At 43.8% G+C, this 27,033-nt stretch overlaps 1 protein-coding gene across 6 annotated transcripts in view; it reads right to left on the reverse strand.

Moving 5' to 3' along the window:
• Positions 1–27,033, reverse strand: part of MAST4 (microtubule associated serine/threonine kinase family member 4) — a 620,856-nt gene that overhangs the window by 592,568 nt on the left and 1,255 nt on the right. The window lies entirely within an intron of this gene.

Raw genomic sequence — 27,033 nt, forward strand, 5'->3', positions numbered from 1 at the left:
ATATCATGGATGATCTGCCCATTCTAACTTCACATCATAAGATAAGGTAAGGTAAGTCACTTCAGTCATGTCCGACTCTGTGTGACCCCATAGACGGCAGCCCAACAGGCTCCCCCGTCCCTGGGATTCTCCAGGCAAGAACACTGGAGTGGGTTGCCATTTCCTTCTCCAATGCATGAAAGTGAAAAGTGAAAGTGAAGTCGCTCAGTCATGTCTGACTCCTAGCAACCCCATGGACTGCAACCTACCAGCCTCCTCCGTCCATGGGATTTTCCAGGCAAGAGTACTGGAGTGGGGTGCCATTGCTGTCTCCGAATTTCACATTGTAACTTCTTCATTTATAATAAATTTTTTAAAAATAAAAAACATCACACCCACATGTGACTGAGTGCTCACTCAGTCATGTGTGACTCTTTGTGACCCCATAAATTGTGGCCAGCCATGAGATTTTTCAGTCAAGAATACTGGCATGCAGTCCAGGTTCGATACAGAATCCTTGGGGCTGGTGCACTGGGATGACCCGGAGGGATGGTATGGGGAGGGAAGGGGAAGCAGGGTTCAGGATGGGGAACAAATGTACGCCCATGGCGGACTCATGCTGATGTGTGGCAGAACCAATGCAATATTGTAAAGTAATTAGCCCCCAATTAAAATAAATTTAAATTAAAAAAAAAAAAAAAAGAATACTGGCATGGGTAGCCATTTGCTCCTCCAGGGGATCTTTCTGACGCAGGGATCAAACATCCGTCTCCTGCATTGGCAGGCAGATTCTTTACCACTGTGCCACCTGGGAAGCACAGGTCCCATATAACATGCACAATTCACAATTGTCCTGAGCCTTTGAAACAGTTACAGGTGTAAGTCTACATCATTTTGAGGTGGAAAAGGACAGTCCTGTAGTTCCGTGTATCCTCCCACTCAGAGATGCACCCACACACCATACTGTGTCATCACCTTCTAACCAAGGTGCTGGCGGAAAACGACCAGCTATGCCTTTTACTCTGTATCAAGGTTTCACCTTAAAGAGTTAAGCATGATAAAGTATGACTTTGCCAAGAGAATATTTTGGAAATGATGCACTATCATTCCTGGGTAACTTATTTTTAAATACTAACACAAAAAGTGACCTCACTATGTTCATCATAAAAAAAAGTTAAATCCACTAATTTTATTTCTTTCTAGATACACAAGAAAGCAAAGCATCATTGTGATAATAAAATAAATAAGACATACTGAAACGGTATCTGGCAAAATGTAGGCAAGGTTAATGAAATTTAAAATAGTCATTGGAATGGAGTCTTGAGAATATGCATAAAGATATCTTAGTCACATTGAACCAGTGGGAGGAAATTAGTTGATTTCCTTCAGCAAAGCCACTGTGGCATATACAGGAGCTCCTGTACAGACTCACAAGCACACATCTGTACCTGTGTGCATAAGGAGAGAGATGTATCTATTAGGAGAAAAGAGGATAAGCAGCTCAACAAAATTCTACAGGATCCTGTGGGCTCTGAAATTGTAACATGAATTTTTATGAGTTTTCAGGGAGAAAAAAAAATATTTCTTACAAAAGGTTGGTAAGACCTGACAGCTTTGAGTAAGTGAAGTACATACACCCACGTGTTCCCACTTGCCAAGTCACAGCAGTTAACTCAGCACCCAGGGAGCCCCCACTGTGTTCAGGGATCCAAGGTTCAGGACAGGAATCACATCAAGACCCAAGGGTAAAATCCTCTACTCTAGAGACCCCAGGAGAAGTAACCAAATGATGGCCAAAATCTATTAGACGAGTGAGTCGGGACTTACCTGGTGAATCAGCAGTAAAGAATCCTCCTGCAATGCGGGAGACGCAGGTTTGATCCCTGTGTTGGGAAGATCCCCTAGAGAAGGAAACGGCAACCCACTCCAGTATTCTTGCCTGGGAAATCCCATGGACAGAGGAGCCTGTGGGCTACAGTCCATGGGGTTGTAAGAGTCAGACACGACTTTAGTTTAGTGACTAAACCACCACCACTCTTCTCTCTGCCACTGTTTTCACCATCCACATTGCCCTCCACATGGGTTATGGGCCTGCCCTGGGGCGACAGGTTGGCACACAGAATGTTGCATGGAGACAATACTATATTCATAAATGGTGTTTCCATTGGAACCTCCTTTTGCTGGCTTAACAACCAAATATAGACACTGGCACCCCAGAAAGGGAGAGAGGTAGGCATGTTTTTCTGTTTCTTCTCTCTCACATTCCAAAATATCCAACAGTTCAGCAAAATTAAGTCAGGGAAAAAAAAAAAAAAAACCTTTCTCTTTTTGTAGAAATGTGTACTAGCAATCCTTAGACTACTAAAGGAAATGAAAAGCACAACATTCCTAATAGGAATGACACTTTTTAATTTCCTTGCTATCTGAGGATCCACCCAAAGATAATCAGGATAAACACCTGGAGTTACATCCAATTAATCTGAGGCCTTTTAAGCTACCATGTTTGTTGTCCCTCAGTGAAGAGAAAAGCAGTTAGCTCTGTAATGAGATATTAACATTTGTCCAAAAGTTAGGTTGTGGCAAGGATATAAATTTACAAGGAGCTATGCTTTCAAACACACACACACACACACACCCTCTTCAAGTTCTTCTAAAAGCTACAAAATATTCATCAACAATGCAGTAAGTAGTGCCAAGTATGCAAAATCCTTTGCTAATCTGAGGACACAGGTCAGTGTCCTTTACATAAATTCCTCAAGTCAAAACTGGAAGTCAGGAAGGACCTCCCTGGTCCAATGGTTAGAATGCCATGTTTCCACTGCAGGGAGCACAGGTTCAATTCCTGGTCTAGGAACTAAGATCCTGCATGCTGCATAGTGCAGCCAAAAGAAAGAAAAGAAAAGAAAATGAAGATCAGGAGAAAACCAAGTGTAAAAATTTAGATAGTTGAAAGACAAACAGATGAGTTCCAATCATATCCCTATTACCAACTAGAAGACTGGGCACCAATGACCGTTCTCAGACATGCCTGTCCCATCACCTATAACATGAGGATTCTCCCCCCAACCTAGTGGGCCTGCGGTGAGGATTGAAAGGATGTATGGAGAGTAACCAGCACGGCTCCTGTTCATGAAGGCCCTGGGTAAACACACCTGCAATAAACGTGGCCTTTCTCCATATGCCACTGGGAGCCCGGCCAACATTTCTACCGTCCCTGGCCGCTCACAGAACCACCTGGCAGCCTTTACCAGACACTCAGGCAGAGAGCAATCTCCCAGTTGGAGTCTGGCGTGTCAAAGCTCCAAAGGGAATTTGAATACAGTCAAAGCTGAAACCAAAAACACTGTCATACCACCTATTTCTCTATTCCACCCTGGCTGCCGGAAACACAGGCTAAAATTGTTATTCTGCTTCTAGTTTTCCCAGGCATTATCTTTCCCCCTTTAATAGTCTGCTTTGGTGAATTCTTTTTTTGGTGGGGAGTATACCATGAAGCATTGCGGGATCTTAGTTCCCTGACCAGGGATCAAACCTATTTCCCCTGCAAAGGAAGCACAGGGTCTTAACCGCTGGGCAACCAGGGAAGTCCCTGGTGATTTATTTCCTTAACTGTCATTGGCCTTTCCACATTTGTGTTCCTACAATAAGTTTCCTCAAGGTGCTACTGTCGGAGAGATGGCTTATGACAGAACAGTAAGCCTCTTCAGCCAGAGAAACAAAGAACTAAGACATGGAAGGTGCTTATCTGGCATGTGGTACATTCTATCCCAAAACTCAGAGGCTTAAAACAACTGTTTCATCTTATTTCACAATTTTATGAGCCAAGAATTCAGATAGGGTTCAGCAATTCTGCTCCAAATTTATATATATATATATTTTTTTTTAAAAGCAACTGTTACAAAAGGTTGGTCAATCTGTTCATGAACAACTTTTTTTAAAAAATCAGCTCCTCTCTGCTTCTACTGACCAACTGTGAGAGAAGCACTGATTTTTACACCAAACTCAATAGCTTCATTTTTCTTAACTGAGAGATGGAGATCTTCCTATCTTCCCTGTAAAATCACAAGCAGGATTAAAAAATATACAATGTAATTCCCTGGAGGTCCAGTGGTTTACGACTTCACCTTCCAAGGCAGCAGGGTTGCGTTCAATCCCTGGTCTGGGAGCTATGATCCCACATGCCTCTCGGCGAAAAAACCACAACATAAATAGAAGCAACATTGTAATGAATTCAATAAAGATTTTTTAAATGGTCCACATCAAAATTCTTTTAAAAAAAAGTTATGTATGTAAGCACAAGTGCCTAGCACATAGCAGGCTTCTAAAAAGACCTGTGCAGAAATGCTTTAACATTTTCAAAAGCTAGGGAGCCAATTCTAATACACTGCATCACAAAACTCAAATATATTAATGAGATATTGCTTCTGCTTGTATTTGAAGGTAATTTAAGTGCCTCATCCTCAAATTAAGTGTTTTCTTTTACGTTTTAGAAAGAAATTCAGTCTATCAAATCATTACTGAAAGATCCTGTGGTTTCCTTTCAGCCCAGATGTGAATATACAAGGTGTCTATTCCCAAGGCTCAGCCTCTCTGGTTGCAATCATTTTTTTCCCCTGGCTTTATATATTTTTATAGCATGTTATTACACAGATAATTGAGCTTTGCAATTCAGCAACTGATTGTGGGGAAGAGCTACCAGCAAAGCTGTCAGGGAAATTAATTAGCAAAAGAAAAAAAAAAGGAGCAGGACTTACCAAGTATCTGCATGAGAAAGTCCTGGACTTCTCTCTAGAATTTGCTTTTGCAAACATTTTTAAATGTTTGCCTGTTCAGAAGATGGAGCACCCACACCCACTCACACAGATGCCCCTGCCAGCTGCTTACCCTGGGGGCTTGAGAAAGCAAAACCCTGGTTTCCCCAGGGCCACACAGAACTTGTCAATTCAGAACAGAAGCCCTTCACCTACAAGGGGGCCGGCCTTGGGCTTCATGCTCTCCTTGACCAGCTCTCAGCAGTCATGGGAAGAGGACCAGGAGCCCTGAGCTGTCCACTCGGAGGTCCAGCCAGCCTGCACTGGCCTTTCGCCAGGCAGATCTGCCTGACTGCTGACAGCTGGCCAGCCAGCACTGCCAGCCTTCTAGAAACTGATTCTTACATAGAACTTCAACATGTATGCCTAAAAAATGGTTTAAAACCTTAAGATCTTCACAGATACAGAGAACAGACTTGTGGGCACTGTGGGGGAAACAGAGAGTGGGACGGACGAAGAAAGCAGCATTGACATATACACAGGATCGTGTATAAAACAGACAGTGGGAGGGAATTTGCTACGTAACACAGGGAGCCCAGCCTGGTACTCTGTGACGACCTAGAGGGGAGGGATGCGGCGAACGGAGGGAGGCCCAAGAGGGAGAGGAGGTATGCACAACCATGGCTGATTCTCACTGTTGTACAGCAGAAACCTACACAACGCTGTAATGGAAAAAAAAAAAATTTTAGTTAAAAAAAAATCTGCTTTGAGCCCCATTCTGAATCGCTCCCCTTTGACAAGCGGACATGGAACGAATGTGAAAACCTTACGCTCTGTACCCACCTACAGTCATCAAGCTAAAGTGAGGGGGTTCTATCCCGGAGTTCTTTTCGGATTAGTCTTTCAGGGCCAGCACCCATTTCAGAGCTTCCCTTAAGTTACAAAGTTTTCTCCATGTGTTTATTTATTCAAAGACTTATTGCACACGGGAGGCAGCTGCTGAGGCTGTGCAAATGAATAAGGCAGGGCCTCTGCTCTCGTGGAGCTCGAAGTGTGTTGAGGACAGTGCAGGCCAGTGAGTGACACCAAGTGCCAGAAGCCACGCACATGCCGGGAGGGCAAAGGGGACGCCACGAAGGGAGCTCTCAATGCCTTATCTGGTCTGTCTGCACAAATCTCACACTATTTTAGTAAAATCACACAGAAGGGCAGGACCAAGAAATATATGGGGTAGTAGCTTCCCTGATGGCTCATCGGGCTACCCCAGTGGTTCAGTAGTAAAGAATTCGCCTGCAATGCAGGAGTCACAGGAGAGGGGGGTTCATTCACAGGGTTGGGAAGATCCCCTGGAGGAGGGCATGGCAACCCACTGCAGTATTCTTGCCTGGAGAATCCCACAGACAGAGGAGCCTGGTGGGCTACAGCCCATAGGGTCGCAAAGGGTCGGACACGACTGAATCAGCTTAGCACACATGCGGCGTTTCAATCCAGGAACCTACGTTTGGATCATGGGTACGGCGGGTCTGAGACCTCAGTTTACAAAGTTAGACGTACCAAAACAAACAAACAAAACAACCACTCTTTTCTTGAAGTCAAATTAATTTCAATTCCAAAGCCCACGGTCAAGAAACTGATCCCTCAGAGCAGTTCCTGCAATGTGGCACAGAGGGGGCCTGCCACGCTGGGTGCTCATGCTCGGCCAGCACCCAAGGGCCCTGGAAAGCCAGCCTGCCCATACTGCCATGCCCACAGGTGCCCCAGGATCTTTGCCAAAGCAGGAAGCTCAGGTGTCTAAGTTGTAGAGCTCCCAGGCCCCACCCAGGGGCCAGTGGGTCAGGCTGCCACCAAAGATCATGAACCCCACCCCCGGTACCCCACCCACCCTGACCCCTTTTCCCAATTCAGGCAATCTGCTTCCTGTCTCCCTGTCCTCGCTGGAAAACCATCCTCCAGGCCAGGACACACAGTGTTCTCTATTTCTTAGCCGCACACTGAGAAGAACCCGTTCTTCCAACTGCTTCAGTTTTCTATCCCCAAGGCAATGAATTACCACTGTCCCAGTTTCCACTTAAAACATCAGAGAAGAAAAGCAAAAAGCAAAACAGAGGTTTAAAAGCTTAAAAAAAAAAAAGATTTCCCTGTCATAGGTGACCCCCTCTAACAGAGCATCACAAAAGATGACTTGTCTTCAGCTGTATAGATAGATGCACCTCCCACAAGACAGGTCCCCACGTCTCTTCCTACCTGTGGACCCTGAGAGGTTCCTTCCTCCCCAAATCACCGTCCCAGCAGCCCCTTCCTGCTTGGAGGTGTGCGAAGTACCATGTCTTTTCGGCACCAAAGAAGTCTGCCAGCTCAAAGAACAGGAGCCTCTAAGAGTGAGAAAGTTGGTGTCCCTTGCGTGGTCTTCCTTCTGCAGCACAGAAAACCTCCAACAAGATTTGCTTCATAGCTTAATCTAAGATTGGGATCTCACTGCCCTCCTTAAGAGTTAAAGAAATCTAGACACCCAGACACCTTTCCTTGAGGGCAAACCAACTTCTTGATTTCATCGGCCAGATGATGCAAGGTTTATAGGACTAGCTGCTACCCTCTCAATCATCTCATGCATCACCCAGGCTGTCTGCAGGCTGCGGGTGAAGAGTGAATATTTAGTTTTCAGAGTTGAGATTAATAGCATAGTTGTAACTGTAAATTTCAAAAGTCCAGAGCATACACACTGTGGTTAGAATAAAAATAACTGGGACAGAGAATCTTTGAAGAAATCATGGAACTGGCCAGACAGGCACCCGGGGCTCACAGGCTGCTTTCTTCGTTATTTTTCCTGAGGGAAAAGTGAAGGGGAAGATGTGCTGGGCCAGGAAAGAGGGGGTGGGGCTAAAAGCTGCTTCATCTGGGAGCTTCAAGTTAATTATAAAAGCAGAACTAATCTCAACCTCCCACCTTTGCCTGGCCATACGTAAGTAACACCACCTCTAAGTTCTCCCCACTAATGCCATAAACTCATTTTTCCAGCTCCCCAGCCGTGCAACTTTGCAGCTTTTGCCAGCAGCCTCCATGTCACACATGGCCCCCACTGGTAGACCTCATTGACTAGCTAGCACCCATTAAGTCACAGGTGAAGGAATTTTCCCCTATGCCTGCAGATTCCTGAAGGAGACAGATAAAGTCCCAAGGGACTTTGCAACAGTGTCCTTTAACCTCGGTAGGTTCACTTCCCTGCTGCTGCTGCTGCTAAGTCGCTTCAGTTGTGTCCGACTCTGTGCGACCCCATGGACAGCAGCCCACCAGGCTCCTCTGTCCACGGGATTCTCCAGGCAAGAACACTGGAGTGGGTTGCCATTTCCTTCTCCAAAGCATGCATGCATGCATGCAAAGTCGCTTCAGTCATGTCTGACTCTGTGCGACCCCATGGACAGCAGCCCACCAGGCTCCTCTGTCCACGGGATTCTCCAGGCAAGAATACTGGAGTGGGTTGCCATTTCCTTCTCCATTCACTTCCCTCTGCACCTGCAAACACGGGGAACTAGTTACCCTGGCAGCACCCGAGGGCCCTGGAAACCCAGCATGTCTGTGTCATCATGCCCACAGGTGTGTGAGGCTTGGAGACACCACCTTTTATAAAAATCACAGGCTCCGCCTCATAAGACCAGTTGGTCTGTAGATGCCTGAGGATCTCAAGCAAGTCCACATGGCTCCAAGGACTCAGGAAGTTGCCAGGGCACAAGCTGCCATGGCCATTAGGCAAGCCCTCCACTGTGCAGGGGGCTCTGGTCCAATTAAGGCCACTGCTGCTACTGCTAAGTCACTTCAGTCATGTCCGACTCTGTGCGACCCCATAGATGGCAGCCCACCAGGCTCCCCGGTCCCTGGGATTCTCCAGGCAAGAACATGGAGTGGGTTACCATTTCCTTCTCTGATGCATGAAAGTGAAAAGTGAAAGTGAAACCGCTCAGTCGTGTTCAACTCTCAGCTACCCCATGGACTGCAGCCCACCAGGCTCCTCCGTCCATGGGATTTTCCAGGCAAGCGTACTGGAGTGGGGTGCCATTGCCTTCTCTGAATTAAGGCCACGATTCCTGCCAAAGACCCAGAGGGTGAGAGCATATCCTTCAAGATTTTCAAGTGTACTTTGAAGAAAAGAAGAAGAAGATTGAAGGAGTATTTGAAATTCCAGCTGGGCTCAAAACGCCATTGCTCTCAAAACTTGGTAAATTTCAACTACTGAGTAACCAAAAGATACCCAAGCAAAGAAAGTGCTATTTTCAAGAGATAGCACCAAAAATGGCTTACCTGGTAAATTCACACCCAACATGCCTTCTCCCTAAACTTCCTTCACAACAAACAAGCTTGTTAAAACAGTTATTAAAAAAGTATTAGTTGGAAATATTGCTCAGTTATCTAGGGAAATATTAAGCTTAAAGAAGTACTTTTTTTTTTTAGTACTCTTGATTAGAAAGTTATGAAGCCATAAATAAGCTGATATTAGAGAAAAATACTACAATTCCAGTAGTATATGTTTACCAGTAATTTAAAATTACAGCAAGAGTAAACCATAAACAAACAGGAAAAAAAAAAATCAACTGCCAATTACCACTCCTTCTAAATATTACCCCTTTTAAAGAGACAAGACTTTCCTAAGACTACAGCTGTATCTGCTGAACATACTGGACAGGGCAAATCCTTTAATCTGACACAAGCACTTTTTCTTTCCGACCTTTGCATCTTCAAGGGCACCAGGAAAGCCCGCTCCCAGATACATCCCACCATGTTGCTGATTCTGTGCTCGGCGCCCTTCCCATTCACACTTTTGCTTGCTGAAATGTGCACCGTTTCGCTTGCTGAAAGGGCAACTCACTCTGCCTGTGCTTGGCCTCCTAACCTGACTGACTGCGGCATTAGGCACTGACCAGATTTCTTAGCGCTTTTACATCTCCTGTCCCTCCCACTGCTAACTTCTACAGAGCTTCAAGAACAGCAGGGCTCACTAAAACCTCTGGATTCGGCCAAGGAAACCCTGCATTTTCACACACGGAGGGTTAGCTGCAGCCTGGATACCAGGGAGGAGTCCTCACCTTCAACAAGAGCGTCTTCACCAGCACCTACTGTTGCCACATCATGCTAACATTAACACCCTTACTTCTTCTAGGACTTGCGTCCACCCATCCGATACTTTAACAAGACCTCTTTCTCTGCTTCTCACAGATGCAGGCCAACAGGCAAAGGAAAGAAACACACACTGCAAAAAAAAAAAAAAAAAGCGCAAGAGAGAGACCTAAGAAGAAATGGACTTGGCTCAGCTTCCTTGCCACTCTGGACTTTAATAATACCAGATCTATAGCTCCACTGTCAGTCTGGATTAAAAGGAGACCCACACAGAAAACATACCGTATTCAAGCTCTACTCTTCTAGAATATCCTAAGTGAGCAGCTGTTTGAACCACATCAAACTGAAAGCTGCCCCCCCTCCAAGTCAAATGAGTGTGATTGCCCAAGAAGACTCTGTTAATGCTTTAAAAGTCATCCATCCATATTGCAAGTTTAGAAAATTTTAAGCCCCCACGAAACTTAAAAAAACTACATCTTAGTGGCAATTTCAGTATATAATCTGCCACTTTTCATTCAAGCCCACAGAGAAAGCAACAGCAGCAGTAATTAAATTTACATCCTTAGATGTCCTTAAGTGTCAAAATAAATTTCTACAAACCACAGGTAATGGTATCTGAACAATTTCACAACAGTGCCCATCTGATTACAGGTTTCTTGGGAGTATAAAGTGAGTACCCAGGATGTTTCTCAGCAGGGCTTCCATCTAGCATCATGAAATCACCTGGTAAACCTATATTTATCATTTTTCAAAAATCTGTGTTTCATTTTCCTTTTAATTACCACAAATGACCTCCAAAGGGACATTTGGAGAGGCTCTGATGACATTATCCTCATTGCTGGAACCTGGCTATAAATTATTTGGAGGGGGGCCTTCACCCCCACTTTTTAAAAAATCACACTAATTCTATAGCTCAGTCTTAACCTTTGTGTGAAGGGAGGGGAGAGAAAACAAAGAAAAATAGCAGTTTATGGCACCATGAAGAAAACCATCGTACAGGTGCCATGAAACAGCTACCACTCCTCAACTCTGGATTTGGGTCCTGGGTAAAACGGCCTTAAAATACACATTCAAGTGTAAAGCTCCAATGGAACAAGAATATGTGGCAATTATTTAAAGCCTCATCTACAAGATGTATCAATCCTATTACCTGAGTTAAACTAAAAGAACAAGCATGGGAGAATGCCCACACTTGTCTTTTTGATGACAGCCATCCTAACAGGCATAAGATGATATTTACCACCTTCTGCCTTAAATTCTGAGCCTTGACAGGCTTCCTCCATTAGAACTGAGCTGAAAAGTGGCAGGAGATAATGCTTCGGGTTAAAATAATCTGCCCCAATATGGGAAGGAGTCTAGGGCATCATATGGGTGTCCTAAAGACAAAGAGAAATCATTACCACACCTTCAGGACGATACCCAGAGCCACCAAGTGGCTACAGCAGAGGCTGAGCATGTGGATTCTCCCTCCCCCAGCTCAACTTTCACTAACACAGAAGGGAGTTAGTGAAGGGAGGGCAGGGCCCTCATCCAGGCAATCAGATGTTGAGAACTAATGTTCAGTCACTAAGTCGTGACTCTGTGACCCCATGGACTGTAGCCCACCAGGCTCCTCTGTCCATGGAACTCTCCAGGCTAGAATACTGGAGTGGGTTGCCATTACCTACTCCAGGGGATCTTCCCAACCCAGGGATCAAACCTGCGTCTCCTGCATTACAGGCAAATTCTTTACCACCTAAGTCACTAGGGAAGCCCTAGAAACCAAATCACCATTTAAAACATCTCTATGGAACTTCACACTCCAAGCTCCAACTGAATCCCAAAAGCTCAGGCTAACAGCTTAGAAGTGCCAGCCTCTGGTTTGAAGAAAATAAAAAAAAACACTGGTAAATGTAATTTCTCCTGATAGATTCTAATTTACCTTCACAAACAAACTTTAGTCCACTACATGGGGTGGGTGGCTAAGATCCAGAACAGTACAGGAGGGCCCTGGCTGGCCTGGGGGAGCTGTGCTTAGCTTATCAGTTGAGTCTGACCCCCTGTGACCCCATGGTTTCCTCTGTCCATGGGGATTCTCCAGGCAAGAATACTGGAGTGAATTGCCATGCCCTCCTCCAGGGGATCTCCCCAACCCAGGGACTGGATACTAGTCTCCTGCAATGCAGGCAGATTCTTCACCATCTGAGCCACAAGGGAAGCCCAATAATCCTGGAGTGGGTAGCCTACCCATTCTCCAGGGGATTTTCCTGACCCAGGAACTGATCCAGGGTCTCCTGCATTGCAGGTAAATTCTTCACCAGCTAAGCTACCAGGGAAGCCTGCTGGGGAAGCTAAGGACCATATAAATCTTTTAAATTTAAGAATGATTGTTTTAAAAACCAAAGATTTCTGGTCTAGATAGGCTTGTGACAGGATGTATGGCCCAGAGTAATTCCAGACAGGAAACCCAAGTCTTTTCTGTTTGGAGCCTACTGTAATAAGCAGATTCTGCTACTGAACTAAGAATCTGCAGATGCTCTTCTGCAATCAGCCCCTGAAAGTCAGCACTAAAAACCATCATTTCACCTACATCAGTAATTCCTGGTGCACACAACAGTATGGTACTTAGTGCATCAAGAAAAATACAAGACTGGCCCTGTTACACAGAGTCCAATTCCTCTGCAGGGCTTGGGAGGTAAGAGCACCCTCAACATGTATTCATGATGACCAACAGAAACATACCAAATAATTTTAAAAGATGCCCAAAAGCAGATTTGTCAAAAGACAAATGTGAATGAACAGTTCTGTAACAAATTATATACTGATGACAACTTTAAAATGTTAAATCAAAGTTTCTGTAGTAAGAGGAAACAACAACAACAAAAAAAATGGGAGCTGGAAAGGACCACCTTTCATCCCATGTGAACTCCATGGGTTAACATCTCACCTAGCCAGGAGCAGAGGCACAGCTCAGAACTCCTAACTTCTCCACCAACACTCATCTAGTCCTGACAAAGTCGCCAGAATTTCTGACGTTTCTACTGACAGCCATTTATCCTGAGCACCAGTGAGTACAGCCCAGTACCACTGTTAAAATTTTAAGGCTAGTTGTCAAAATGTCAACAGCAATTAAAATAATTCCTTGAAACATCTGGCCAAAAATGGCTCAGAGTTACAAGTGTGGTTGTAATGAACAACTTGGCAGAATACAGTTTCCCAATGCTAACAGCAAAATAAGACTCAGTTTAATGTCAAAAACTTTTCATTTGTTGAAACCCACTCAGCAAATTAAACCTATGATCTTGGGTTTTAGGCTACCAGTTAAATCTTCATACAGCATGGCTCATAGTTTCATTGAGTTAGACAAGGCTGTGGTCCATGTGATCAGATTGGTTAGTTTTTTGTGATTGTGGTTTTCATTTTGTCTGCCCTCTGATGGAGAAGGATAAGAGGCTTAAAGTGGAAGCTTCCTGATGGGAGAGCCTGACTGAGGGGAAAACTGGGTCTTGTTCTGATGGGTGGGGCCATGCTCAGTAAATCTTTAATCCAGTTTTCTGTTGAAGGGCAGGGCTGTGCTCCCTCTCTGCTGTTTGACCTGAGGCCAAACTATGGTGGAGGCAATGAAGATAATGGCAACCTTCAAAAGGTCCCATGCACACACTGCTGCCCTCAGGGCCCCCAACCCTGCAGCAAGCCACGGCCAACCCACATCTCTGCCAGAGACTCCTGGACACTCACAGCCAAGTCTGGGTCAGTCTCCTGTGGGGTCACTGCTCCTTTCTCCTGGGTCCTGGTGCACACAAGCTTTTGTTTGTGCCCTCCAAGAGTCTGTTTCCCCAGTCCTGTGTAGGTTCTGGTGGCTCTATGGTGAGGTTAATGGCAACCCCCTCAAAGAGGGTTTATGCCATACCCAGGTCACCTGGACCCAGAGCCCCTGCAGCAGTCCACTGCTGACCCATACATCAGCAAGAGACACTCAAACACAGTTCTGGCTCAGTCTCTGGGTCCTGGTGTGCACACGGTTTGTTTGAGCCCTCCGAGCGTCTCTGGCAGGTATGGGGTTTGATTCTAAACACAATTTCACCCTTCGTACCATCTTGCTGGGGCTTCTCCTTTGCCCTTGGATGTGAAGTATCTTTTTGGTGGGTTCCAACATTCTCCTATTGATGGTTGTTCAGCAGCAAGTTGTAATTTTGGAGTTACTGCAGGGGAGGATGAATGCACGTCCTTCTACTCCGCCATCTTTATCCTTTGCCTAACTCAATGAAACTGTAAGCAATGCTGTGTATGACCATCCAAGACAGACAGGTCATGGAGGAGAGTTCTGACAAAATGTGGTCAACTGGAGAAGGGAATGGAAAACCACTTCAGTATTCTTGCCTTGAGAACCTCATGAACAGTATGAAAAGGCAAAAAGATAGGACAGTGAAAGATGAACTCTCCAGGACAATAGGTGCCCATTGTGCTACTGGAGATCAGAGGAGAAATAACTCCAGAAAGAATGAAGAGATGGACCGAGAGCAAAAACAACACCCATTTGTGGATGTGACTGGTAATGGAAGTAAAGTCTGCTGCTGTAAAGAACAATATTGCATAGGAACCTGGAATGTCAGGTCCATCAATCAAGGCAAATTGGAAGTGGTCAGACAGGAGATGGCAAGAGTGAACATCAACATCTTAGGAATCAGAGAACTAAAATGGACTGGAATAGGTCAATTTATCTGAGATGACCATTATATCTACAACTGTGGGCAAGAATCCCTTAGAAGAAATGGAGTAGCTATCATAGTCAACAAGAGTCCAAAATGCAGTACTTGGAGGCAATCTCAAAAATGACAAAATGATCTCTGTTCGTTTCCAAGGCAAACCATTCAATATCACTGTAATCCAAGTCTATGCCCCAATCAGTAATGCTGAAGAAGCTGAGGTTGAATGGTTCTATGAAGACCTACAAGACCTTCTAGAAATAACACCAAAAAAGGATGTCCTTTGCATTACAGGGGACTGGGATACAAAAGTAGGAAGTGAAGAGATACCTGGAGTAACAGGCAAATTTGGCATTGGAGTACAAAATGAAGCAGGGCAAAGGCTAACAGAATTTCACCAAGAGAACGCATTGGTCATAGCAAACACCCTCTTCCAACAACACAAGAGAAGACTCTACACATGGACATCACCAGATAGTCAACACCGAAATCAAACTGATTATATTCTTTGCAGCTAAAGATGGAGAAGCCCTATACAGTCAACAAAAATAAGACTGGGAGCTGACTGTGGCTCAAGTCGTGAGCGCCTTATTGCCAAATTCAGACTCAAATTGAAAAGTAGGGAAAACCACTAGATCATTCAGGTATGACCTAAATCAAATCCCTCACGATTATACAGTGGAAGTGACAAACAGATTCAAGGGATTAGATCTGATAGACAAAGTGCCTGAAGAACTATGGCTGGAGGTTCGTGACACTGTACAGGAGGCAGTGATCAAAACCATCCCCAAGGGAAAAAAAAAATGCAAAAAGGCAAAATGGTTGTCTGAGAAGGCCTTACAAATAGCTGAGAAAAAAAGAGAAGTGAAAGGCAAAGGAAAGACAAACCCATTTGAATGCAGAGTTCCAAAGAAAAGCAAGGAAAATAAGAAAGCCTTTTTCAGTGATCAGTGCAAAGAAATAGAGGAAAACAATAGAATGGGAAAGACTACAGATCTCTTCAAGAAAACTAGAGATACCAAGGGAACATTTCATGCAAAGATGGGCACAATAAAGCACAGAAATGGTATGGACCTAACAAAAGCATAAGTTATTACGAAGAGGTGGAAAGAATACACATAAGAACTATACAAAAAAGATCTTCATGATCCAGATAACCACAGTGGTGTGATCAGTCACTTAGAGCCAGACACCCTGGAATGTGAACTCAAGTGGGCCTTAGGAAGCATCACTATGAACAAAGCTAGTGGAGGTGATGGAATTCCAGTTGAGCTATTTCAAATCCTGAAAGATGATGCTGTGAAAGTGCTGCACTCAATATGCCAGCAAATTTGGAAAACTCAGCAGTGGCCACAGGTCTGGGAAAGGTCTGTTTTCATTAAAAGACCAAAGAAAGGCAATGCCAAAGAATGTTCAAACTGCTGCACAATTGCACTCATCTTATACACTAGTAAAGTAATGGTCAAAATTCTCCAAGTCAGTCTTCAACAGTACATGAGCCCAGAACTTCCAGATGTTCAAGCTGGATTTAGAAAAGGCAGAGGAAGCAGAGATTAAATTGCCAACGTCCATTGGATCATCAAAAAAGCAAGAGACTTCCAGAAAAACATCTACTTCTGCTTTATTGACCATGCCAAAGCCTTTGACTCTGTGGATCACAACAAACTGTGGCAAATTCTTCACGAGATGGGAATACCAGACCATGTGACCTGCCTCCTGAGAAATCTGTTTGCAGGTTAAGAAGCAACAGTTAGAACTGGACATGGAACAACAGACTAGTTCCAAATCATGAAAGAAGTATGTCAAGGCTGTATATTGTCACCTGCTTATTTAACTTATATTCAGAGTACATCATGCTAAATGCTGGGCTGGATGAAGCACAAGCTGGAATCAAGATTGCTGGGAGAAATATCAGCAACCTCAGATATGCAATTGACACCATCATTATGGCAGAAAGTGAAGAAGAACTAAAGAGCCTCTTGATGAAAGTGAAAGAAGAGAGTGAAAAAGTTAGCTTAAAACTAAACATTCAGAAAACTAAAATCATAGCATCTGGTCCCATCACTTCACGGCAAACAGAAGGGGAAGCAATGGAAACAGTGAGAGACTTTATTTTGGGGGAGTGCTCCAAAATTACTGTAGATGGTGACTGCAGCCATGAAATTAAAAGATGCTTGCTCATTGGAAGAAAAGCTATGACCAACCTAGACAGCATATTAAAAAGCAGAGATATCACTTTGCCAAGAAAGGTCTATATAGTCAAAGATATGGTTTTTCCAGTGGTCATGTATGGGTATGAGAGTTGGACTATAAAGAAAGCTGAGCACCGAAAAACTAATGCTTTTGAACTGTGGTGTTGGAAAAGACTCTTGAGAGTCCCTTGGACTGCAAGGAGATCCAATCAGTCCATCCTAAATAAAATCAGTCCCAAATATTTATTGGAAGGACTGATGCTGAAGCTGAAACTCCAATACTTTGGCCACCTAATGCGAAGAACTGACTCATTGGAAAAGATCCTGATGCTGGGAAAGTTTAAGGCAGGAGGAGAAGGGGACGACAGAGGATGAGATGGCTGGACGGCATCACCGACTCGATGGACATGAGTTTGAGTGAGCTCTGGGAGTTGGTGATGGACTGGGAACCCTGGCATGCTGCAGTCCATGGGGTCGCAAAGAGTTGGACGCGACTGAGTGACTGAACTGAACTAAATCTTCACCCTGATCTTTAAAGTTCTTTAGACACTTAAACTCTTAATGCTGAATGCACAGGACATATAGTGGGTAATAATAAAGCACCGCCCCCAAATTTCCACTGAGGCACAGTGTGTGTCAAGACATCATTCTGAGTGTTTTACATGCATTTACTCAATGTTTGCCAAAGTCTTTTTAAGCTTAATTGACAATTCAATTGGCCCACACTACCATACTGGCTAAGTGACCCTCTCAACATCATACAGTCTAGTGGGAGAGAGACAGAGAAACTATTAACTACACGACAAGAAGCTGTGTGTACAAAATGAGAATGAGAGAACAGTTGAAATAGTATCAGGAAAGGCTGTGAAAACTGCTCAGTACTGTACAAATATTAACAATATATACATGATCTGGCATAACCCAGGAGCAAAGATAATGAAGCAAAGCTCTCAGAAGAAAAAGTGCTTTGCTAACTCCAACTTCTAAAGTTAAAGAAATCAAGATCATCTACTTTTGTTAATAGCACACTCAATTTTATACTTTCAACTACTTCTTATGCACTTTTCCCATCTTCAGAAGGCTTTGAAGATTACTGATAGCCAAAGTGAGATCCCTAAAGCATTATAATATGCCTAATCGCTAAAAAGAAAAGCTAGCTTGTTCATCACAAAATAAGGCAGAAAATCCACATCTAGAAATTATAAGAAAAAAGGTAAACAACAAAGTGAGAACAAAAGAGCTTTTCAGTTAATTTTTAGTGAATCATAAGATTGAGTAACCAAAAAAAGTCTCTCCCCCAAATATTCTGTTTAAACAAAGGTTTTACGACAGTCTTCCAACCAAAGTGATCTGTGCTGTTCTTTTTAAAATGCTGATGACTAAGCTATAGGTAGGAAGGGGCTGAAAGAAACAGGGATGAATTAGAACACAGAATGACAGGTAACATAACACACAGAAAGTGATGACTCAAATAATTTTAAAGGAATTTAAAACAGCATGACAGTACCAGGTTACACAACTGTCACACTGTTACTCTACTAATCTAACTCTTCCCAACAGGACTTATTCTATAACGTTAAAACTATTGCCGTCAGCTTTCTCCAGGTAGAAATGTTTTCATTTAAAAAATGGAATTCTTAAAAAGTCAAAGTGACACTGACATTATAATAAAGAAAACTAAGAGAGTTCACAGTTAGCATTTCCATGTTCTCTCTTGTCCTAATAGAGACTCTGCATCAGGGCTAGGACCCACCATCACCAGGGATTAAAGTGAGTCCTGAAGGCAATGGCACCCCACTCCAGTACTCTTGCCTGGAAAATCCCAAGGACGGAGGGCCCTGGTAGGCTGCAGTCCATGGGGTCGCTAGGAGTCGGACATGACTGAGCGACTTCACTTTCACTTTTCACTTTCATGCATTGGAGAAGGAAATGGCAATCCACTCCAGTGTTCTTGCCTGGAAAATCCCAGGGACGGCGGAGCCTGGTGGGCTGCCGTCTATGGGGTCACACAGAGTCAGATACGACTGAAGCAACTTAGCAGCAACAGCAGCAAAAGGTCTCAAGAGGCCATTTTGAACCATACTCCTCTTCCCAGCCAACAATGAACTGGGGTAGCTTATAGGCAAACAGTGTTTGTAGAACAACAACAAAAATTTTCAAACTGGTACATGAAATAAAACATACAAAAGTAAAATTTCAACAATATATAACGTATCAAAACATAACAGGGAAAGAAGATAAGTCTTTCCTTACGTGACCAGCATCTCGTTCTGCTTTACTCTCTCATGCTCACATATGCTCGCTGAGTCTTTAAGACCACGCTGGCTTAACCTAGCAATCTGACTTACTCGTCTCATAAGAGGCAGAACAGGAAGGTGGGCATTTTCTTGGGTCTTCCTGATTTGTACTCTACTGACTTGAGATGAGTCAGAAGTTCTCCTTAAGTAAAACTTCTCAATGATCCTTTCCCTCCAAGCAAACATTCGGGATTGCCCTTTTATCTGGAGCTGCTCTCTTCATGGCTGCATCTAGGTGAGGAGCCTGGGAGCTGCCCTTTTAAACGGAGAAGCCTGGGCTGATGATGACTTTAGTTACGACTCAGGTGCTTTCAATTAAGCACTCGCTCCATTCTAGTTGCATTTTTTAAATTGAAAAACTAAAACTAGCTAAATAAAACTAAAGGAGTGGCAAAGCAAATTCTGTGAGTTTGAGTGTCCAGGAGCTGGACTCATTCCTATGGAGCCAATTTATTCATCAAGAACCTCTTTGTGAAATTAATCATTTTAAACCTTTATACATAAAATGAACTTCGCCACACTGCATTCTATTTCAATATCTTAATGCAGTTTACCTAGCAATGATTGCCCTAAGAAGCAATTGTGAATCTGTAATTTCTGAGAATATAAGTCTCAAGGGCAGCGTGCAGCGACATAAGATTTTAACCACCGACTTTAACTTGATTTTACTTTATTTCCCTATCACTGGTGAGGCACTGGGACCCTTCCTGCATTTGAAGGTACATCCATCTCTGCATAAAGAAATGCCTGATTAAAAAATGTTAACACTGGAACCCCAAGGTATGATGATCTTATTATTTTTTGTTTGTTTTTAAAACAAACTTGGAAAGGCACAAAATCATCTACCAGAAGCTACCTACCTAACTGCTCAGCTTATTAAAAAAAGTAGCTGAGCAAGTCTTAAGTCAGAGGCCAAAATGCCCACACCTGAGATGAGTTTCAAACGTATATTCTGCTACCCACACTAAAGTGGGCATTCCTGTGAGTCGCTGGCCACTGAAAACACCCCCCAAATACAAAGTCAAGAACATTATAATTAAGTTTTCATTTTCCACACCATAGCCTATGAAATTAGTTAAGAAAAGAAAGCCAATTTGTCATTATCCCCAGCCTCCCCTCTACCAAACCCTGCCCCCAATATCAGTACAAAGCATTAGAGCTGAAATGTTCAGTGGAAGTAGTATCATAATCAAAAGTATATGGACTGTGTCCAACAGGAGAATTGATGGGCCAGCAAGAGTGCAGGCATAGGGTACAAATTTATCAGCTGTTTCAGAGACACATGTACCTGGTTATGAATTCAAATCATTAAATAAGAAGTGAACTTTTTCATTAAAAGAAGTTGGAGAAGCAACCAGAAATTCCACACAAGTTCTATACACTTAAATGTATGTGTATGTGTGCCGCTGACCACGGTCCTGAACTGACGTTTCACATTTAGGGAAGGGTGTTCTTTCCTAGGAGTTTCCCCAGAGGCTTAGCAGTAAAGAAGCCAGCCTGCAACATAAGAGACCCAGGTTCAATCCTTGGGTCAGAAAGATCCCCTGGAGAAGGGAACAGCTACCCATTCTAGTATTCTTGCCTGGAGAATCCCATGGACAGAGCAGACTGGCAGGCTGCAGCTCATAGGCTGTCAGACATGACTGAAGCAAACTGAGCATGCATGCATGCATTTCTCTCCTAAGCCTGACTTAGGAAAGAAATGCATTGACATGTGACTACTGTCCAATCCTTCCCAGGAATTCTGAAGGTGAGAGAGAAAAGGACAAAAAGGGGGAAAGAAATAAGTGCCCACAAGCTGCTGGAGAAAGAGATTTCTGCTTGACTGTATTTGATCTTATGCTCTACCCCAAAATAATAGGACCCAATAAGAAATATCTGATTAATACCAGACTAAATAGAGGCACAAAGGGCACAATCAGCCTTGAACAGAGTGATGGAAAGCTGTGTAAATGTCAACCTAAACAGGTACACGGGGCAGAGCACCAGGCTGGTGGAAGGGAAGCCACCTGCAGTCACTGCACCAGTATTTATCTGAGTTATAGCAAAAGTGGATCCTAGGTTTTTGCAATTTTGCCTTAAAAAATTGAAATGTTTACACTGCTCCAAAGGGATGAAAGAGACTTTTAAGTTCTTGCATTTTTAAAAGTTCTATCTCATTTCTAACAGATTCCTCTCTGTGAAGTTGGGGGTGGGGGTGGCCCCTGGAACACCTGCCCCTCCACCCAATTCTTATATGAACCAAAGTTGGCTTCCAGAAAATCATTTCATTTCCTTGTCACTCTCTTCTCAGCCCCCAATCATCACAAAGTACCGGGTCATGTCACCAGCCTCACCACATGGCTGACATGCTGCCTTCTGACTAACTTCCTGGGCTGAGTTAGTAATTTACATGTTCACAGAGTCTTTGAGGACATCATTTAATAAGTGATCACTAACAGCAGGTTCCAGGAGCAAAAGAGAGATCGTGTCTTACAGAAGAGTTAATGAACCATAGTCCATAAAGCTTTGCTATTAGTATATCGTAAGAAACGCTGTGTCCATGAAATTAAAAGTGATCCCTATGTTACACATCTACCTACTCATGAATGAAAGGGCCTCCCAGAACCATCGGCAAACCATGCTGGCAGCACAATCCATCAGGGAAGGGATGTCCAGGTGCTGATTATTCCTGGCTATGGCGCTGACATTCTGCATAAACCAGCTTTTCCGCACTCAGTCATACTAGCAAACACCATCATGGAATGCACACTGTATGTCAGGAATCGTGCTGGGACCCCTATATAAAATTCTCGTAACAACCCTCTGCAGTAAATACTAGCATGTCCCTTTTACAGAGAAGGAAACAGTCTCGGTATTAATAACTGTTCCAAAGGCACACAGCCTAGAAGTGGCTGAACCGGGTCATTCGTCTATATACCCTTAGGCCCTACAGACCCTGACCCCAGGGCAGGGAACGCTGGCGGCTGGTCTGAAGCGATGGTGAAGGGGAGCACAAGTCCTTCCCGGGCATCACCATAAAATGTGCAACCTTGCTCATAAATGACCTACGGTATCTTTCATCTCAAAAGGACAATTATTTATTCTTAGATATACAAGGGCATGTATACCAACACATACACACATGCACGCGCGTGCGCACACACACACACACACACACACAACCTCATTTAGTCTTCTCTAACACCAAGCCACCTGGTTACGGATCCTTCTCATTGAGAGAACTTTTCTACCAGGATTCTCCCCACAGTTTGCCATCTTCACAGCCTGCCCTCTAATGCGCACTCACCCCCTTCTTCACAGGGGCAAAAACACAAACCGCTGGGCTGCAACACCATATCCAATCAGTGTGAGCGAACAGATGGTCAGCCTTTGTCACTGGCTCCAAAACACTGGTGGATTGACATTTCCTAGAACACCTCAGACCCGGGGTGGAAAAGGCAAAAGCCTTGTTTCCCTGACGCTGACCCTTCCTTCTCTCGGAACATGCAGGCAAACTAGCCAGACTCTCAGAACGTGTGTTATTAGCTCACAGACACCGCACTTCCCATGGCCAGAGAATCTCACGCCACCTCTGGGCAATCACCCCTTATTTTCACCTCAGGTCGATGGCCCCTGCAACTGACTGTGGAAACGAGCATTTGCAAGGCCCTCTTCTCAGTCTCCATTCATCACTAAAGGTTTTCCTTCAATAGATCCTAGTCTTAAGCCAACACTGCAGACACCAAGGTGTTCTCTCGAATAGACCTAAACTCATTTCCCGTTCCATTTCCTGTGTGTTTACATGGATTCCTGAGCTCCACTTTCCATCAACATGCCGTTTACTAAGGTGCCATCTTCTTAGGTCGTCAGCTCCCAGGTAACCTGGAACATTTCAACCAGCTGCACTGCAGCATCAACAGGTGGGCTCCACACTGCCTGACCTCCGGGAATACCAGTCTGATTGAGTCATTTCCTTGCTTCAAACCCTTCAGTGTGCTCCCAGGGCCTCAGAATAAAGTCCAAAGCCCATGCATGACCCAGCCACTGCTTCTCTCTCCCACATGCCCTGATGCCAGGCCCTTCTCTGCTTCATGCACACAATGCAGATGTCTCTTAGCCCCTAGACCCTCAAGCTCTCTCTGCTACCCACATTATTCTATCGATTCCCTTCTCCAATAACTTCCCAGGAAGGCAGTTCCCACCTCCCAGGTGAGAAGAGGTATAAACTCCCTCGCTGCCTGTTCCCCATCTACCTATCACCTTGGAAATCAATTACTGAAGAGTCATGAGTTTTGGGAGTATCTCCCCCACTAGACTAGAAGCTTCGTGAGGTCAAGACTATCTCTGTCTTGCCCACCTTCATATCTTCAGCACCCAGGGTGCTGCTTCTCAGGCGTCAGACTCAGCATACGTTGGCTGTCTGCTGTCTGACACTGTAAACCTGTGACTCTTATTGAATCAGGGAGTCAAAGACAAGACTCAATGATAAATGTGTCAAGATTTATGCATTACTTTTTTTTAAATTATGTAGCTGCTGTGATTCATAAAATATCAATTCCCTGAAAAGCTTCACTGAACTCATGGCTGCTGTTTTACTAGTTATTCTCTTCACCAATGAAGTCTAGACATTCATCTATGCATGATATTAAAAGCAGTCTTCAAGCTCAGATCATTAATAGAACACTTAAACAACAGCCCCTAATTGTGCCTATTGTTAATAAGGGCAACTGTTTTCCCCCGCTTGGCAGTAAAGTAAATCCTTTAGGGTAGCAAAGTATGAATGAAACGCTTTATATTGAGCTGAAAATCCTTTTAGCTACTAAGCCTTTTTTCTACCATGCTAAGAATCCCTGAAAGTTTCAAGCTCTAACACACACAGTGAAAAAAGCAGAGGTAACGCACAAGTCCTTGCACAGGCATTGTGAATGGATCCTCACTGATTTGACTTTCTTCAAAATTTACCTGGAAAAACTGCTCGTAATATTTTCACTGGGATCCATGAGGCTTTTTTTTTAATATATATATATAAGAAATCTAGAGGTTTAAGCATAATTCACAACAAAAGAATACTCTTATGGTCACTCCAGTCAAATGTGCAACTGTTTTCAAAGATGTATTTTCCTCTCTCATTCAAAATATATGTACTGAGCCTCCACTAATGTATAAGAAGCACTGGGCTAACATACAAAGACAAAATTCCTGGCCTCAGGAGTTCACTGACACACAACGGGCAGCACTGAGTACTTTATGAGGGTCAGCACAGGTGCTCTGAGAAGGGACAGGGCAGAGATATGCCTGAGAGCAGATCGCAGAAATGTGGTTAGAGGGACACTCCAATTTCGCTCATTGTGACTACTCAAAACACAGCCTGTTACCCTCAACTTGCAGAGACCCCGAAGTCCACAGGTTTGGGGAATCAAGGGGAAAGTCAAAGGCACTTTATTCAAACAAAAAACCATACACCATCTCTCTCATGTGTTTGATTATTAGATACATGAAAATTACAACTGTTGTCATGTTAAACTATTGTTTTTTAGACATCAAAAGCTTAAAGGGTTGATGTAAGTCTATGAGACTTTGTAAGTTTACACAAATACTGACAATAAGATAAAATATGAAGTAGTTCAAACACTGCTGATATTACTAGCGTATGCTGCTGCTACTAAGTCGCTTCAGTCGTGTCCGACTCTTTGCGACCCCATGGACTGCAGCCTACCAGGCTCCTCTGTCCATGGGATTTTCCAGGCAAGAGTACTGGAATGGGGTGCCATCACCTTCTCCGCTAGTGTATGCAAGCAGCTTTAATAAAGGTGCACTAAAAATGAGCACTGCAATCATACACTAAGAAATTTAATTTTGCTGCTTTTTAAAAATTGATGCAATAAGTGATGAAAAAAAATTTTGGAAAACAGTGATTATCCCAAGCTAGACATACAATTTTTAAATCTAAATGAATCTTCTTCCATTTTATGGGTTTCACTTAAGCCTTTTAAAGGCTTTATACTCAGTACCTTGCTATTGCCTAACTAACACTACACTAACTGTGCCTTGCCATAATACATCTGATACAAATAAAAACTGTTTCCCAGCTTGTACTAATACAATGGTAATAAACAGAAAAGCCACAGCCTTCGGTCCTCTGAAAGTAGGGAGCAGATTAATTATACATAAATAAAATAAGCCAGCCCAAACTTGTACGTCCTTTCACAACATTTTTAATCACAAATGAACCGGAAAAATTAATATTCACTTAGTATTCAATTCTAGATACTATGCTAGGATTAAATTAGGTGGCATGTATAAAATGCCAAATGACTCTACTATTATCATTTCCATTTAAGAGGGGGAAAATCAGGCCTTACATCAGTGGAGGAGTCCACACCCCACATACAGTTAAGGTGGCAGAGCTGGAAATCAAACCCACACCTTTCTACCAAACTGAGACTGTGTAACCCAGTATTCCTCACTCAACCCACTAGAATGGTATTTATAATGATGCCTGTTTCCTGAGGAGAGGATGGAGAGCTTTCATTAGGTTCTCAAAGAGACCCACTGCACCCCCTCGAAGGGGGGCCCCCCTGCACCAGTGTAAGAGTCAGAAAATGTGCACTGGACTTCAACCCCTGCCACAAAGACTATCATTTCTCTACTCCACAGTTTCAGTCTTGCTTTAAAATTCTCAGAGCAAGTCAAGATTTCCACTCCTGGGCAATTTCCAGCATCCCCTGCCACAGGTTAAGTTACACAATAAATTGCAATACTGTATCACTTTACATCCAATTGAGACTTCACAAATACTGACCAATGTTATTTAGTCATTGCACTTTTCAAAATGTGTTTCAATCAACCAATCCTCACTGCAGTGCCTGTGAAATAAGCTATCATTATATCCACTTCCAAGAAAATAAAACACTGTCACCCTGAGGCCAAGCAATAAACCAGCTACAGGATCCCGATCAAAAGTAAGAAGTTCCCGTCTTCCTCTGCCTGGGATCTGCAAGACCTTGTTATGTATCATGAAGCATACTCCCAGCCTCCCAGAAAACACAGGGCATCTAATTGTACCACCTTCTCTACCAATGGCAACACTATATTGGAATCTAATAGTATTAATAAATCATTAAGTTGGGTCATATCCCCAGGTAGCTCTGTGACAGGTGTGGTGCTCAGCTTAACTCTTGGTACTCTGTTCTTAGGATCAATCTGAAATTTGGATCCATCTGAACTTTGGATCCATCCTAAAGTCCTGATCAAAAAAGGGGAGTGTTTGTGTGACAATAAACTTTACCTTGAAGTTCACTAGTTATACCCCTCACTTTACAGATTATTAAACTGACCTCCGAGGAATCAACTCATCCGAGGTCTCACAGTTCAGGAGCACAGGCAGTTCTAGGAAACAGACCTCCAGACCCCCATCCAGGATCTCCACGCTCCACCAGGCATTGGGGAATGGGTCCTGGTTACTGCCAGAGGGTTGGCCAACCACTAGGGTTTGCTCCATCTCTGCTGGGCTAGGACTTGACTCTTCTCATTCTGTACCGGATCCAGTCTTTGCCTGCAGGCTGGCGTCCCCAGGAGGCTACTGTCAGAGCACTGGCCTCAGTCTGCATGTGCTGAGGAGCAAAGACAATTACTTACTAAAGCTAACCCCGTCAGACAGGAGGAAAATACAACTCTGGCTCTGAGGAACTAACTTCCGAAGGAGGCGGTTCTGTTGGGGTAATGTTCTATTTATGGCCCTGCCTGATCAAGATGACTTCCCCACAAGAAACGTCCAAAGCAAACAATCAAAGATACCAAGAATCTTATGCTTCCGTAATTGTCCTCCCAAGACAGGAAAAAGCCAGAGAAAACAGGCGGGAGGACACCAAGTCACGGTCTCGATGTATCAGGACGCGACCCACAAGTTTCACACAAATATTCTTCCAAGAAACCAGGGTGGACGAATAAACCAGGATGGACACAGTCTCCAGAAGAAGGGGCTGCATTCCCTATTCAGTCTGGCGACCGGCACGCATCTGGACACCCCGGAACGAGTCCA

This window comes from Bos javanicus, chromosome 20 (genome assembly GCF_032452875.1).
Source record: "Bos javanicus breed banteng chromosome 20, ARS-OSU_banteng_1.0, whole genome shotgun sequence".
In the NCBI taxonomy this organism is placed as follows: domain Eukaryota; kingdom Metazoa; phylum Chordata; class Mammalia; order Artiodactyla; family Bovidae; genus Bos; species Bos javanicus.